We start from the raw sequence: 10,740 nt of genomic DNA, 5'->3' as shown, positions 1-10,740 counted from the left end.
CAATTGTGAATATTTCACCATACTTTTCCTCCATCACCCTCTCCACAACCCCTCCCTGGACCACTTAAGTTCTTGGACACCAATAGGGTGAGCAACTCATCTTGGTTTGGGCAGGACTGTCCCAGTTTCAAAAGTACAAGTCCTACCTCCCAGCAACCCCTGCTCCCGCCCCGTTCTGGGCAAACCCTACCACCAGGCATGTTCCCTGGGCAACAACACCCCCTCACTTTGCCCCCAATTGCTTGGTTGCTGGATGCTGACATCTCCACTTGGAGAAGGAAGATGGGGAGGGGAAGGAAAATGAAAAGGGAAGCTTGTAGTTATTTATTAATTAATCAAATGGTCTGAAGGATGTCACAGGGCCTGAAAGGTACTAGATACGTAACTTTAGGTCAAGGAAATATTCACAAATGAGATGGTATCAGATTTAGTAATATCATAAGAATAAGTGAAATTGCAGCAAACATTTTTACAGTGATGATTATGTAATTACAGAGCACCTTGCAAGGTTCATATGCAGTATATGTTCACCAGTTATTCAAGAAGTTTCTGTTTCATGTTGATAATAAACAGCAGTACCTGGTCATATTTTCCTCTTCCTACTTCACGATAGTTTAAAATATTTTCTCTTACATCCTGCCAGCATTCTTGTTCTTCAGGTGGGTCGTAAACTCTTCTCTTCTGAAATCTGGGCCTCCTCCGCTGACTACACACTATAGGAAATTAGAATTACAATGAAAAAAAAATGGATAGAGGTATTATTACTGTTATGCACCCTAAAGATGAAGGTTTTTTTCATAAAGAGCCTCTCAGAATCACATAAATAAAAATAAATTTGAATTCAGTTCATTTATTTGAGATTTTTTTTAAAAAGCCAATGCAATACAATTCAGTTATGACCAGATAATTTAAAAGTTTATTCAGTAAGTATTTTGGAGGGTAGGGAACTATGCTAATGGTTACAGTGCCATCTTGTGGCCTTTTGCGGGTAGTGTCCAAATCTACCAGTGGTGTGAGATCACCTCTTCCTGAAACTTCCCCGAGTGGAAGAAGGAGTATGACATGATGCTTATGAGTGGAAGTCATCTATTCCTTATAGAAGCTATCCTGCTACACCCAACTGAATCACATCTTAATAGGGACTTCCAAAAACAGATCTTTCAAGAGAGATAATAAATGAGTCCTACAGCTATCAAACATACTTCCTTATACCTATATTAACTTTCTCTGCGGCCTTCCCTGACTCTTTGACCAGGTGGGCATGCTGTTATATGCTGCCATCACACTGGGCATCCCCATGCCGGCACTCGTCTCACCTCCTTGCAATTACTTACATAACAGTCTAAGTTCCCTGCTAGAATCTAAGCTCTTGGCAGTGGGGTGAGAAGAGCAGGATTTAGTTTTTTATTGGGTCCCTGTACCCAAAAAAATTTGCTAACCTAATAAATCCTTTTATTGAACATGTAGCATCTACATTTCACATGCACGCAAATGCATTCCTATAAACTGGAGCTATACACCTTTACTTCACCTCTCCTTTGTCTGACCCACAGCATTACTAAACTGCTCCTGAGATGCTTTGTGATTCACCTCTACGTTCTAGGATTTACAACCAGCAATGAACTTCAAGCTCTTATAAGGCAGTGTCCATGTCGCAAACATCTGTCTTTGTATTATCCATGAGTAATTCCCAGCTGAATGTAGACCTTATTTACCTAAGAAAAGGAGCAGGCATATGCTGATTGCTAAGATGGAGCCAGAGGTGGGTCCCTCAGGTCTTTCTGCTTTCACTTGGCCAACCTCACACCACTTTCCTTTATAACACTTTCTATGGTGGCAAACCTGGTCGGGGACTGGGCCTGACAGCCACCTCCATTTGTGCTTTTCCAGGTTTCACAGGGAGAAGGGGCACAGCCCTTCTGACTAGCTGGTGGTCTGTCACTTCCATTCTGTCAGCTGGGCATCTGGAGAATAAGAAGTCATGGGAACTTTCATTTTAGTGTTTCCTTTTGTTTTTATTTCCAAGTACTCTACCTTTACACCAAAGGCTTTAAAGTATAAACATCCCTCTGCATACAGGGCAAAAATTCAAGGTATACTTTGAGAATCAGACCCCGGAACTTTACTGACATTCTCAGCAGCTAGAAAAATATTGTCATATTAACATACCAACCAGGGCACCGCAGGCCATGTTTACTCTATTTCCTCGTGCTGCTGAGGAATGATAAGCGACTAAGGCAGAAACTCAGCTCTTAGCAAGCACTTGACTTCATTCAATATTATGGCATAAACTGAGTTTCCAAAGTCTTATCCAGATAAGCTCAGAACTAGAACAAATGAGAATGTGGTGGCAAATAAGGTGATTGCTTTCAGACCTCATACACACAAAATTAGAGGACAGAGATATTTAAAGTGTGGTCCGCAGACTGGTGTCAGCCCACAAACTGCTTGTTACAGATCTGCGTCGAGCGAAGTTCTGGAATTGAAAGTTCTGGAGTCTGGAAACGTTTACAGCAATTGGACATTGTCCTCATCAGTGGTCCTGTCTAACTGAGCTCATACAGAAGTGGTCAGGTACTGCAGAACCTGGGTGGTGAGTTCAACATGCAGTGTGAGCTGTGAATGAGTCCTAAACAGTAGGACCACATATCAGTCTGTAATGGGTCGGAAATTAAAACACAAAACAGAATTGGTTCTTCACCATAGGTGGTTCAAGAAGCACTTTTCTAGAGCTTACAGGAAGGGAGTTCTCAGCCACATTTAATGAGCTTGAAGTTCACTGTACCCAGTAAACAACAAAATCCATGCAGGATCTTCACAAAATAAAAGTAATTCAGTTTGCCATTTCAGCAAAACCAGAACTGACACAACTCCTTCCTATCCTTCTTTGGGAGCCACATCACATCGGTCTGGAGGTAAGGTTAGCAGTGAGGCAGGAAAGAAGGATGCTCTACACACCTGCACTCATGCTTTCTCCACAAGTCCGCCCAGCAAAAAGGGGGCTTTCTGTGGCAGGCTGGAGAGTTGCAACACCTGTCATGCCCTGTCTGCCCACGGCCATGGCAAACTCCAAATTCTTACTGTTCAGAGGCAAAGGTTTTCCACTGAGCTGCATACCATGCGTGCAATCTATATTATGAGAGGAAAACACAGGACTTGAGATGAGGAGCCAGACTGTCATAGGTCTCTAGTGAAACCTGGATGCTGGAATGACACCAACCCCGCAGCACGGACTGCCACCAAGAGCCACATCCCTTTTGCAAACATGTAGGGAACCCAGCTCTTGGCTCTAACTAGGAATAAATCCCTTGCTCTTTTGGTGACTTCATCTGTGCTGAGGGTAGAAGCATCATTTGTGAGACCCTGCCGGACTCTACCCTTACAGTTTAGGTGTTGCTGCCTCCCACGGGCTCCTGGGTGAGCCAGGGACAGTCACCTGACCCCAAAGCAGGCAGCCCTTGGCGGGCCAGCAGTCTATGACTTCTGCTACATGCCTTCATTGGATGAACTAAGGGGCCCAGAGATTAATGCTAGCTGGTAGTGGGCACTGGACCTGGAAGATCATGAGGACTAGGGGCTGGGAGCAGTCATTTGTAAGCAGAGGAGGTGGGTGTACAGAGAGAAGTGAATGGAGAAGACATGCAAAGAGAAGCAGAGATAAGAAACCACATTCAGGCCGGCCCCAGTGGCCTAGTGGTTAAGTTTGGCGTGCTCTGCTTTGGCGGCCCAGGTTCAGTTCCTGAGCACGGACCTACACCACTCATCTGTTAGTGGCCATGCTGTGGTGATGGCTCACATGCAAAAAGAGGAGGATTGGCAACAGATGTTAGCTCAGGGCAAATCTTCATCAGCAAAAACCCAAAACAAAACCAAAAAAAACACAGGTTTAGCTCCTATGAGAGAGAGTAGGTAACTGCCTGAGGATTTTTTAGTATCCATTTCAGGCCTATTGCCGGGTCTAGAATTAAAGAGACTTTAAGCAGTGTTGTGCCTTCCCAGAGTTTCCAGTCCTCAGATTCCCTGAGATTCATTTCTTTCCATGCTCATGACGGATTCTGTTCTTTGTAATCCCTAAAATTCTAGCATACCTCGTTGTTGCCAGTTCCCAGTGTGGGAGACACATCACAGACTCGTGAGGATGCTTCGTCCCTGCGACACCTCAGTTATCCGCTTCCACAAGGCATTCATTGTACAACGCAGCGTTTCATGGCACACTCCTGCACAAGGCCTCTCAACCAGTAGAATGGCATCGCCTCTGAGGACGGCGAGACGTTCCTTCTTTCAAGAGTCTGCTTTCTTACTAAAGGTGGCTCATTTTAATGCCACAATATGATTTAGTTTCAAAATGCTAACATAATGAACTTAATGAGGTGACGTTAACATTACAGCAATGAATTTCCCGTAGAAATGTCCTAGAATGTACTAGAGTGCTTAACTTTGGACCAAGAAAAAATTCACAATAGAATTCACAATTCTACCATAGAAGGAGAAAGACGTATTTCCTTGCTGGTCAGCGACGTTATCCAAGGCCAAGGATAATTTGTGTCTCATAACCTGCCTTTCAAAAGAAATGAGGGGATTTTTTTGGGGGGGGGGATTCATACAGTATTTGACTTTTTTTTTATTGATGTTTTAATAGTTTATAACATTGTGAAATTTTGGGTTGTACATTTTTGTTTGTCCATCACCATATACATGTCTCCTTTCACCCCTTGTGCCCACCCCCTACCCCCACTGCCGCTGGTAACCACAATACAGTTCTCTCTGTCCGTGTGTTGGTTTATATTCCACATATGAGTGAGATCATACAGTGTTTTTCTTTCTCTTTCTGGCTTATTTCACTTCACATAATACCCTCCAGGCCCATCCATGTTGTTGCAAATGGGATGATTTTGTCTTTTTTATGGCTGAGTAATATTCCATTGTATATATACCACATCTTCTTGATCCAATCATCAGTCGAGGGACACTTAGGTTGCTTCCACTTCTTGGCTATAGTGAATAATGCTGTGATGAACATAGAGGTGCAGAAGCCTCTTTGGATTGTTGATTTCAGGTTCGTTGGATAGATTCCCAGTAGTGGGATGGCTGGATCATAGGGTATTTCTATTTTTAATTCTTTGAGGAATCTCCATACCATTTTCCATACAGGCTGCACCAGTTTGCATTCCCACCAGCTGTGTATGAGGGTTCCTGTTTCTCCACATCCTCTCCAACATTTGTTGTTTTTTGTCTTGGTGATTATAGCCATTCTAAGGGGCATGAGGTGATATCTTAGTGTTGTTTTGATTTGCATCTCCCTGATGATTAGTGATGTTGAGCATCTTTTCATGTGCCTATTGGCCATCTGTACATCTTCTTTGGAGAAGTGTCTGTTCATTTCCTCTGCCCATTTTTTGAGCGGGTTGTTTGTTTTTTTGTTGTTCAGTTGTGTGAGTTCTTTGTATATGATGGAGATCAACCCTTTGTCAGATGTATGGTTTGCAAATATTCTCTCCCAGCTGGTGGGTTGTCTGTTCATCTTGATTCTGGTTTCATTTGTCTTGTAGAAGCTCTTTAATCTGATAAAGTCCCACTTGTTTATTTTTTCTTTAGTTTCCCTAGTTTGGGTAGGCATGTCATCCGAAAAGATTCCTTTATGACCAATGTCAAATAGTGTGTTGCCTATATTTTCTTCTATGAGTTTTATAGTTTCAGGTCTCACCTTCAGGTCTTTGATCCATTTTGAGTTAATTTTTGTGAATGGCGATAGCAGATGGTTCACTTTCATTCTTTTGCATGTGGCTGTGCAGTTTTCCCAACGCCATTTATTGAAGAGACTTTCCTTTCTCCATTGTATGTTGTTAGCTCCTTTGCTGAAAATTAGCTGTCCATATATGTGTGGTTTTATTTCTGGGCTTTCAATTCTGTTCCATTGATGTGTGTGTCTGTTTTTGTACCAGTACCATGCTGTTTTGATTACTATTGCTTTGTAGTATGTTTTGAAGTCAGGGATTGTGATGCCTCCAGCTTTGTTCTTTATTCTTAGGATTGCTTTAGCTATTTGGGGTCTTTTGTTGCCCCATATGAATTTTAGTATTCTTTTTTCTATTTCCATGAAGAATGTCATTAGGATTCTGATTGGGATTGCATTGAATCTGTAGATTGCTTTAGGTAATATAGACATTTTAACTATGTTTATTCTTCCAATCCATGTGCATGGGATGTCTTTCCATTTCTTTATGTCATCATCGATTTCTTTCAATAATGTCTTGTAGTTTTAATTGCATAGGTCTTTCACCTCCTTGGTAAGATTTATTCCTCGATATTTTATTCTTTTTGATGCAATTGTAAATGGTATTATCTGTTTGAGCTCTCTTTCTGTTAGTTCGTTATTAGCATACAGAAATGCAACTGATTTTTGTAGATTGATTTTGTACCCTGTGACTTTGCTGTAGTTGATTATTTCTAATAGTTTTCCAACGGATTCTTTAGGGTTTTCTATATATAAAATCGTGTCATCTGCAAATAGTGAGAGTTTCACTTCTTCGTTGCCTATTTGGATTCCTTTTATTCCTTTTTCTTGCCTAATTGCTCTGGCCAAAACCTCCAGTACTATGTTGAATAGGAGTGGTGAGAGTGGGCAGTGCTGCCTCGTTCCTATTCTCAGAGGAATGGCTTTCAGTCTTTCCCCGTTGAGTATGATGTTGGCTGTGGGTTTGTCATAAATAGCCTTTATTATGTTGAGGTACTTTCCTTCTATACCCATTTTGTTGAGAGTTTTTATCATAAATGGGCGTCGTATCTTGTCAAATGCCTTCTCTGCGTCTATTGAGATGACCATGTGGTTTTTATTCTTTGTTTGTTGATGTGATGTATCACGTTGATTGATTTGCGGATGTTGAACCATCCCTGCGTCCCTGGTATAAATCCCACTTGATCATGGTGTCTGATCCTTTTAATGTATTGCTGTATTTGGTTTGCCAATATTTTGTTGAGGATTTTTGCATCTATGTTCATCAGCAATATCGGCCTGTAATTTTCCTTCTTCATATTGTCTTTGTCTGGCTTTGGTATCAGGGTGATGCTGGCCTCGTAGAATGATTTAGGAAGTGTTCCATCTTCCTCTATTTTTTGGAATAGTTTGAGGAGGATGGGTATTAAATCTTCTTTGAATGTTTGGTAAAATTCACTGGAGAAGCCATCTGGTCCTGGACTTTTAGAAATGAGGGGATTTTAAACTGTGTTTCCTGGGGTATGACCCAGGAAAGTGAGTAGGACCCAGCAGGATCGCCCAGGGAGTCCTTGTGTCTCCCTAATACACCAGCAGCATTTACCTTCTACCCTAAATTGACAATATGAGACAGACTGAGATACCCTGGCTCTTTGGACCAAGCATTCTCAAAGAGGGTGATATGAGCTCCAAAGCAGTGAAAACTGGTTCTTGGAGGGGCACAAAATTCTCTTTTTATGCATAAAGCACAATATACATTGAGTTCATAAACAGATATACAGTATGTGTGTGGTATTAAATTTTCATGGGAGGCCATTCCGAAAAGAATATCTAAAAAGGCTCCTCACAGGGGGAAAAGAAGAAGAAGGAGGAGGAGGAGGAGGGGGAGGGGGACAGGCAGGGGGAAGAGGGGAAGGGAGAGGAGAAGGGGGAGAGGGGGGAGAGGAAGAGAGGAGGAAGAGGAGGAGGAAGAAGGAAAAGGTGAGAAACATTTGTCTAGACTCAAGCTAAATTCTGAGTTTTCCACATGGAATGGTACAGAGGAGAGAACATTAAATTAGAAAGAAGCCAGATATTCAATTCTGGATTCAATTCTGGCACAGCTGTGGGAATCACTTAATTTTTCTGAACCTATTTTGTCATTTCTAGAATAAGGACAACAATGACTTTTATAGAGTTGTCTTCACGCTCAAATAAAATGATGGGTATGACTGTGTTCTGCCCTCATTCTTAAGCCCTTTTCCCTGCCTTTCTGACTCTCCAGATCAAAGTTCCTCTCTTCATTTCCTCCTGCAGTTTTGTATAATGCCACGACTGTCAGGACCATAGCATGGACAGTAGCTGCTAAGTACTAAGACCAGCATCTTCTGAGAGAAATGTTTTACAACTAAAGGAAAGAAGAATGTTCAAATACCATCATGAGTTTTGTTGTGAGGACAGAAATCAGTCATTCTCAACTAAGAATTGAGCTAACTTACTATTATAGGCTACATTCCTTTAGGCATTTGTGATTTTTGGAAAAATGATTCTGGATGGAATTTTACAATTTATAAAAACTCAGTCATCTTGTTTGATTACTGATGCATACAATTTCCAGTGTTCATTCATTCATTCCTCCACCTTGTTCCTACAAGGATTTAAGGTGGCTTCATTCTCTAATGTATGTCACACACGGGCTGCTCATGAAGCATCCTTTGACTCAAGGGGACACTGAGTGTACTAATCCCTTCCATGTATTTGTGGGTAAGATTCTATACCATCCAAGGATTTCTTGTGCTTGGAGAGGAGCATTTACTACTATTTGTACTTTGATAATGCTTATGTAATTAAATCTATATAGCTAATAAACACATTTTTGAAAACCAGCTTTTCTTAAATATTCATTACAGTTTAATCTCTTAAACAATGTGAACTACAATTAACAAATTTAGTACGGCTGATTCAAATGCTTTAAAAAGCAGTCGAAACAAAACAATCACAAAATGTATTATTCCTTATACTTAAATGTATTCTAAAATATTAACACCATTGGTCTAACAATTTCTTCATTTTTTTCCTATATTTATTCGTTCAGATGTCTTCCTAGGGTTACCATGTCTGTGTTGCTACCTTGCTGAGGTTATAGAAATACTTATTTCCATGCCTCCTTGCAGTAACAGAAATCTGACCACACAGAAGGAAAAGAAAGAGGATCACCTCTGACCCTCTGAGGTCACAAGTTTGGAGATGGGACCCAGACTAGTTGCCTTTCCTTAGGTGATTCAAAGGCAAGCTGCAGTCATCTGTCTGGGCTCATTTTTATGTTTGACCTTCGCTTGCTGATAAGATTTTTAAGCTAATGCCTTTCTTACAGGATGTATGTATTTTTATATGTATATATGTATGTATGCAAACACTTTTATTTATTTATTTACTTATTTACTCATTTATTCATTTATTTAAGCAAACTGATATGTTTTCTTGGAAGGAAAAGTTTACAACAAACTTTGCATCACCCGCCATCCTGGGTACACTGTTCTGACCATTGTATTACTGCAAATTTATTTCTGCTGCAATAACATCTTACTACGGTTTGTAGAGATTTCCTCTCCTGGGAGATGGACTCAATTCTTCACACTTAGCATCCTCTTCAGGACACTGGCTGACCCATAATCTTGGAACACTGCTTTTCGCGTGTGCCCACCGGTGCTGATCAGCGCTTCCTGTTCCTGCTGTTTCTGAGATTATTCTATATCACCAAATCTATGACATCATTTATTATAAGATGCACTCCACTTTTAGAGATGTTAAAATGTGAAAAATGTGCATTTTAGAATCATTGAATTATGACGTTGAGTTTCTATAGTTCCTCACACTCTTCTTGATTAATAGAAAGAGTATATAACTACACATGACAGTCACAAACTTAATGGAAGAAACTATATACCCATATATTAACAGTCCCTTACTTATTAAAATAATAACCAAGTAGGGGCCGGCCCGGTGGCGCAAGCGGTTAAGTGCGCGCGCTCCGCTGCGGCGGCCCGGGGTTCGCTGGTTCGGATCCCGGGCGCGCACCGACCCACTGCTTGGCAAGCCATGCTGTGGCGGCGTCCCATATAAAGTGGAGGAAGATGGGCACAGATGTTAGCCCAGGGCCGTCTTCCTCAGCAAAAAAAAAAAAAAGAGGAGGATTGGCGGATGTTAGCACAGGGCTGATCTCCTCACAAAAAAAAAAATAATAATAATAATAATAATAATAATAACCAAGTATATCATGCTACAAGCACATACTCATGCTTCTTTCACATCACAACTACCAGACTTTGTTCTTTTTCAAAATCATTTTGGATCTTCTAGTTCCCTTTAATTTTCATACAAATTTTTGAATCAGCTTGCTGATTTCTCCAAAAATCTTGTAATATCTTCATAGCGTGTGACCTCCTGTGGGATATTTTCATCTTTTTTGTCACAAAACTTTCCTCATTGATATCAGTACATTCACTAAGTTCCTTTGACTGCATATCTAGAGTCTCTGAACCGTGGTGGTGTTGCTATTCCCATGGTCAGGTATTTATTTTTTAACTTCATTTACATTTGGTTCAAACCTTATCACTCTTCGCTTCCTTGCTGTAGTTGTATCTTTGTGGACCAATTCCCTCTTCCAGTTACTCTTCTCTGTAAAATGTCACATGGGTTTATCACTAGGAAACAAGGAGGCAACATCACTCATGCTTTGCTGTCTGTGTGTGAACTGAATAACAGATGCGCAGTGACCTATCACAGACAGACTTTGAGGAACTGACATGATTGGTCACTTATCATGATATGTATCTGTTACTTACATAGTGACTTGTGGACTGAAGAGCTGGCAGTGAAGTGTGTACTTTATACAATTACTCACAGTTAATATACTGTGGTAAATGAAATTTATCTGTATTGTTGGTGGACTGGCGTTATTTAACTAAACCATGGTAACTGACACCAGTGCATATCAGAACCATGAAAATCAAGGAAAAGGTGGGGGAAATAGGGAGAGATTGGTAAAA

This window comes from Diceros bicornis, chromosome 21, assembly GCF_020826845.1.
Source record: "Diceros bicornis minor isolate mBicDic1 chromosome 21, mDicBic1.mat.cur, whole genome shotgun sequence".
NCBI classification, from domain to species: Eukaryota; Metazoa; Chordata; class Mammalia; order Perissodactyla; family Rhinocerotidae; genus Diceros; species Diceros bicornis.
Note: the sequence above shows the minus strand (reverse complement) of the source record.